Below are 6,778 nucleotides of genomic sequence, written 5' to 3'. Positions count from 1 at the left end.
GAAAACTAGAGCGAGTGCCCTTCCTGGCAGGGGGAACCCGCAGGAGCCTAAAAAGACGGGGAGGGAGAGAAAGAGAGGGAGGGAGGGAGAAGGAGAGGGAGAAGAAAAAGAGAGGAAAAAGAAGGAAAAGAAAAAAAGAAAAGGGAAGAAAAAGAGAAAGGAAAGGAAGAAAAAAGAAAAGAAGAAAAGAGAAAAGAAGAAAAGAAAGAAAAGAAAAGGAAAGGAAAGGAAAGAAAAGGAAAGAGAAGGAAAGAGAAAGAAAGAGAAGGAAAGAGAAGGAAGAGAAAGAAGAAACCCACCCCCGCGCTCCCCAGCCCCGCGCTAGCTGCGAGCGCGCGGGCTGGCGGGGCTGCTCCAGCTGGAAGTCATTGTGCCGGCTGGCGTCTGCGTTGTCAAGACGACCGCCCGGCCGGCGCCAGCGGAGGGGGGAGGCGGGCTCGGTGAATGGGTGACGTCACGCGGCCGGCGCCAGGCAGTCTGGGCTGCGGAGCCAATGAATCAGCTGTCGGGGGGAGGGGGCGCGGCGCGCGGGAGGAGGCGCAGGAATGCGCCGCGAGCCGCGCGGCCTGGGCGGGCGGGAGGCGCCTGCGCCTGCTCCTGCGCCTGCGCGCGCCGCCCCGCCCCGCCCCGCCCCGCCCCCCAGCGGCCCGAGCCGCCCGGGCTCGCCTTCCCCGCGCTCCGCGTGCCTCGCGCCGGGGCCGCGGCTCCACGCCCGCGAGCTGGGCCTGGCTGGCTGAGCGAGCATCCGCTCTCCACTCGTTTCCACTCACGCACGAGAAAGGGAAAACCAAATAAAACTTGTCGAGAAAGTGGGCTTTGAAGGTGCCGATGCGGTAATTCACAGGGGCCCTAACCGCGTGCCCTGCCGTGTGCTGGTATCACTACAAAGGACCCGGAGGTTTGGAAAAGCTCAGACTTGCACAGGGAAGAACGAAATGTAAAGACTTGACGATCCAGGCCCGGAGCCGGCTGCCGTGGCTCCCGTGACTCCCTTGTGCCCTTCCTGGACGGTGCCTTTGAGGGTCTGGAAGGCAAGTGCACGACTGCAGAAGGCGCCGGGGTTTCGGTGCTTCTGTGCTTTGTTTGCCCTCTGTCTTGCTGTCTGCTGGGCAGTGACCTCCAGAAGACCACGGGTCATGGCCATTTCTGTATCCCCAAGATGCAGCGCTCTCAGGCGGCTGGTAAAGACAATGTGATGGATCATCTACACTGCAAGAGCCAATGATCTCTGGGTAAAGGCTTGAGTAAAATGAATACCCTTGGATTCCTGAACATCTATTTTGGGCGCTTACTTACTGGTTTTTGGCGGCGTCCAAGATTGATGATGCATTGCTACTGACGCTGGAAAACTGGGGAGTGTGCCCGAGTACTACAGAGGATGTTAACTCTGCCCTCCCTGCTGTAGGCCTTTCTCTGTCTGGGTCTCCTGTTTCTTCATCTGTAAAAGAAGTCGACTCTGGGAGATGTTCTCTCAAGGCCTCTAAAGTGCCTCTCCCTCTCTCTGTCTCTCATGAATAAATAAATAAAATCGTTAAAAGAAAAAAAGACCTCTAAAATGCTAGAAGCCCACCACTGTATCAGCCTTTAAAATTAAAATTTTGAGTTCACTATTCCTCCAGTTGCATTTGGTAAACACGATGGTTACTGTTTCATTCAACAAACAGCTCACGGTGAACTGCATGTGAATAGTAAGTACTTAGAAGGTTTAGTTAAATGTTTTTAAAGTTAGAAGTTCCATACATGCAACTCTCAAGGACGAATGAGAAAAACCTACCCAAACACCAAAGAGCTGGAACACTATGAGATTTTACTGCTGTTGCACATCAATAGAAATTTCATTTCATTCCCTGTTTCTCTGTCTTCTAGGATCCCTGAACTGAAAGCACATCCTATGCAAGAAAGAAAGAAACTAGAAAACAAAAGTGGGGTCCCTGGGTGTCTCAGTTGGTTAAAGATCTGACTCTTGGTTTCAGCTCAGATCATGATCTCAGAGTCCTGAGATCAAGCTCCATGCCCAACAGGGAGTCTGCTTCAGTTCTGATCACCCTCTCCCTTTCTCCCCCTCTCCCTGCATGCTCTCTCAAATAAATTGTTTTTTAAAAAGTCAACAAAAGAAGACGCTAATAAACTGTTATAGACCAGTGCATCTCCAAGTTACAGGTGCACTGAATCACCTGCCATCTGCTTGAAACGCAGACTGTGGTGAGGCCTGGGATACTGGATGTATATAACAAGCATCCAAGTGATGCTGGCTCATGGACCATACTTTGAATAAAGAGGGTCTATACTACAAAGTACCAAGGAACTCCTAAATCAAGAATATGATGGAGGTAAACCGGTAATGTGTCCCAAAACCTCAAGGTGAACTTGAGCCAGGTAACTGAGGATGTGTTGGAGGAGGGGAATGAAAATGCTTATAGGAGAGCAAATGGCATAAAAAAACATCACTGGAGGGAAAAGAGCATGGATTAAGTGACGCAGTGGAGAGGATTTTGTTTGACTTCAGTTAAGAAATACTTTAGGGAACTATAAAAGATGAGATATGTTATTTACTAGTGGGGTGAGTAGTATGACAATAAACCAGGGAACTTACAATTTCAGAGCTGAAAAGCTCTCAGAAGTTCTCTATCCCAACAATTTGGTGTGGATGAGGAAACTGTGCAACAAAATGATTTCATTAGGTAATGGTAGGGTGGGGTGAAGCCAAGCTGAGGAATTTAGGTTGCACACATTCTGTAGACAGCCAAGTCCTTGATAGAAGGAAAACCATTTGTATTGTGGTGCAAGGTGGAACCATGCAGGAAAAAATGAAAGCAAGAGAGACAGACCTATAGGAAATAGTTTAACAGTTGAAGCATGGGTTTGAGGGCAAGGTCTGTTCTAGGGAGATGAGGAAATAAAAGGAAAGGTTTAATCTGAAAAACTTTGTGCATAAATTAAAGGCTGGAAGCAGTTGATTAAGTCATCTTTTACTATAAGAGAATTTCCTCCATCCCTCTCCATTCTAACACAATGTTTTTCAACCCTGACTCCATATTAGCATCACCCCTAGGAGCTTAAAAAAAAAAAAAAAAAAAAGGAACACACCTGGGCTCCACCCCACATGAATTTAATCAGAATCTCTGGGAGTGGAGCCCTGGCATCAGTATTTTTTAAAGCTCCCCAGATGAATATAATGTGCAGCCAGTGTTGAGAATCACTAATCAGATATATAGTCACCAGCTCATTTCATAGACTTCATTTCTGTCCCTGAATATTTCCCCAAGTGTTAACTATTACACTGGCACTAGATCATTTTTGATACTTGGTGTGTTTTGTGGTGGGTTTTGATGCTTTATGGCATATTCCCTAAGTTCAATGTCTTCTACCCCTCATTAACTGTCATGACTTAGTTGTGAGTATATCCTGATACCTCTCATTTGCAAGAAAAGGAAAAGTGATTTGGCATATTATTGGATGGAAACGATAGATCCGGCTTATGAACCTATATGGTACCATAGTGTGGCAGTGCATTGCCTTGCAGCCATTTTATTTGATTTTCCTTTTGCCTTAATAATCTGCATTAACAGGCTCTTTAGGATTAGAGTTGATGAAAGAAGTACTTAAAATCGCTACTTGGACTCTTGGAACTTTTTGGTCTTCTCTCAAAAATTAGTTTTTGCCAAAAAAAAAAAAATCATGAAAGTGAGATATTCTTGTGGCTTTTCCCTTGATTACTAACAACTTTTAAACCTTCACGGATTCATTTATTCTTCTAAAATTGAGTACCTACTATGTGTCAGATACTTTTTCAGGCTTGAGGATTCCAAGAAGGAAAAGCATTTTCTCTGTTCTCAAAGAGGAACAGATAAGCACAGTTAATTTCAGGCATTCTATTTATTCAGTTTGGACACTTAACAGGTACTTGGTTTTTCTACATGATCTTACAGTTCCATTTTGTGAGTACTTTACAAAATTCTTCAAAAACCAAAATATAGAGAATATTTTCCCCTCTCATTCTCTTTCTACATTTGCCTAATTTCACAATTACACCCCATGAAAGTCACTATTCTTAATTTTTGAGATATCCTTCCAGAGTATTTTTATGAGTAAACAAGCAAATGCAAATATATTCTTTTTTTTTTCACTGTTCCGTATCTTTTTAATTTAAAAGTATTGGTGAAGGGGGTTCCTTCTATATCAAATATATTCTTTTTCATTTTGTTCTTCCTCCATAATATTCTGTTGTCTGGAAGTACCCATAATTTATGTTACTGTTATTGATGGTGAGCTAGGTTACTTCCAATCTTTTATTACAAAGCTACATAAAAACCCTGTATCTGTGTCATTTTACACATGTGGGAGTTTATTTGCTTTTGTTTTGTTTTGTTTTAATGAGATAGAGAGGGAGAGACAGAGGGAGAGAGAGAGAGAGAAAATCCCAAGGAGGCTCCATGCCCACCACAGGGCCAAAACTGGGGCTCGATTTCATGACTCCCAGACCATGACCCATGCTGCAATGAAGAGTTAAGACCATTAACTGACAAAGCTACCCAGGCACCCCCTTATGAGTTTGTGGAGTAAATTCCTACAAGTGAAGTCACTAGGTCTTTAAAGAGTATATGTTAATTTCCTCAAGATAAATTCATAGGCATGAGATTCCTAGGTTGAAAGGTGTAACTATTTTTAAGTTTTCTGATACTGACAAATCATCCTGTACCAATTTATTTTCTCATTTGCATAGTACATAAGTACCCATTTCTCCGAAACCTTGCCTGTACTAGAAACCATCTTTATCTTTTTTTATGAATTCTTGTTCATTTGATAAGAATGATATGTATTTGTATAAATATATATTATAAATAATATGGTATATCATTTAACTATATATATATACATATATACTAACATATATGTTTGATATGTGTCTTTAATCCTTATTTAAACACTATTTTCACTTAAAAATCTATAGAGGCTTTAAAAATCATGTGATAATATCAATCTTTTATGGGTTTTTTTTTAAAGATTTTATTTATTTATTCATGAGAGAGACAAAGAGACAGAGAAAGAGGCAGAGACACAGGCAGAGGGAGAAGCAGGCTCCATGCAGGGAACCCAATGTGGGACTCGATCCTGGGACTCCAGGATCACGCCCTGGGCCAAAGGCAGGCACTAAACCACCAAGCCACCCAGGGATCCCCTCTTTTACGGTTTTTGTTTGTTGTTTTAACACATAAAAAAGCCTATGCCACTCTAAAATCATAATAGTATTCACCTTTATCTTTTTCTAGTACCTAAGGATTTTAAGTAGTGTTTAAAACCCAAATAAGCCATAAATATGAGTACATAACTCTGAGTACTTACAAATGCTTTATACCTACAATGTAACTATCTTTTCTGTTTTAAGAAAACTTTTGTGTCCTTTTTAAAATACAGATAACTAGAAAAGGTAGCAAGGGGGACTAAGACTATCTAGTGTCCCATCAGCCTGAGACAATCCCTATTAACATTTAGAGCAAATCCAGTTAGTTTTTTATGCATAAATATACACACACACACACACACACACCGGTTTTCTTTCTTTTTTAAACAAAAAAATTGGTATTATGCCCTGCATATATTTTATGCTTGCTCTCCACCACCCCCATCTCAGCCCGTTAGCCACACAAGTGAATATCTTTCTATGTCAGTGACTCTACATTCCCATCACTAGTAACCCATTGTATGTTGGAGAACCCCCTGATAAGATCATTTCAGCTCCAAGAGAAAGAAGCCTAGGCAGAAGCACTTCAGGGAAAACCTCACCTGTCTCTTTGATGTTCATCTGGCCAGAATTTCTGGCAGCAGTTTAAACCTATTGTTTCCTCAAAGAATTTCAGTTTCTTTGAGGGAATAACTGCCAGAAAAAAAAAAAAAAGAAAGGAAAGAAGGATAAGAAGAAAAAGAAAGAAAGAAAGAAAGAAAGAAAAAGAAGGAAAGAAAGAAAAAGAAGGAAAGAAAGAAAGAAGAAAGAAAGAAAGAAAGAAAGAAAGAAAGAAAGAAAGAAAGAAAGAAGAAAGAAGAAAAAGAAAAGAAAAAAAGAAAAAAAAAGAAAAGAGAAGAGAAAAGAAAAGAAAAGAAAGACTGTCTGGCTAACATAGTGGTCAATCATTAACCTGCCCTAATAAGCGAGACCACTGTGAAAGAAAACAAAAATCACTTTCTCTGCAAGACATGATTCAAAATATTCTTCTAGACTTGTGTGCTTCCTTTCACTTTCCCACACCGGTTCTTTTCCCCCTACCAGTACATCTCCTTTCAGATAATTTTAAATGTATGTCCCTTATGTATTTCTTACCAAAAATAATGACATGCTTTGCTCTCCCAGAGATCTGACCTTAAGTTTGTTCTAGTTGCAATACTAGTATAGACCATCTCATCAATTATGAATGTATTCATGTGTGTGGAAGCAAGAGTAGGCCAGTGATAATGTTACCTTTTTCTGGAGACTTACCCTTATAAATAAATAATGAGATGTTTCTGCGAAGTGCCTTTAGCAAAGGCAGGGGAAAGCATTACTTCTCAGACTGAACATTTTAAAGATTAAAAACTGATATTAAACAAAAGTAATACCAAAGTTTTCTCAAATGGATATAAACAATTTATGTGGAAAAAATAAACAAAATGAACTGGAAATTCTAATGCTAAATTGTGTGGCTAAAGTTCTCTAGCTGGCAAGTATAAAATCAAAGTGAACAAATCAGAAGATCTAAAATAGATATGCTGGGAAATTTATGCTTGGATATGCAGGGAAATTTAT

The 6,778-nt window shown here is 41.1% G+C and overlaps 1 long non-coding RNA gene across 1 annotated transcript; it reads left to right on the top strand.

Moving 5' to 3' along the window:
* Positions 1-648: 648 nt before the first annotated feature.
* LOC140594634 (uncharacterized) lies at positions 649-2,297 on the top strand. Its single transcript, XR_011995673.1, has 2 exons — positions 649-1,688; positions 1,867-2,297. It is a non-coding gene; the product is annotated as an uncharacterized lncRNA (long non-coding RNA).
* Positions 2,298-6,778: the final 4,481 nt, after the last annotated feature.

The sequence above is a fragment of the Vulpes vulpes genome, chromosome 12, assembly GCF_048418805.1.
Source record: "Vulpes vulpes isolate BD-2025 chromosome 12, VulVul3, whole genome shotgun sequence".
NCBI lineage: Eukaryota > Metazoa > Chordata > Mammalia > Carnivora > Canidae > Vulpes > Vulpes vulpes.
Note: the sequence above shows the minus strand (reverse complement) of the source record. Positions and strands in the feature narration are given on the sequence as shown.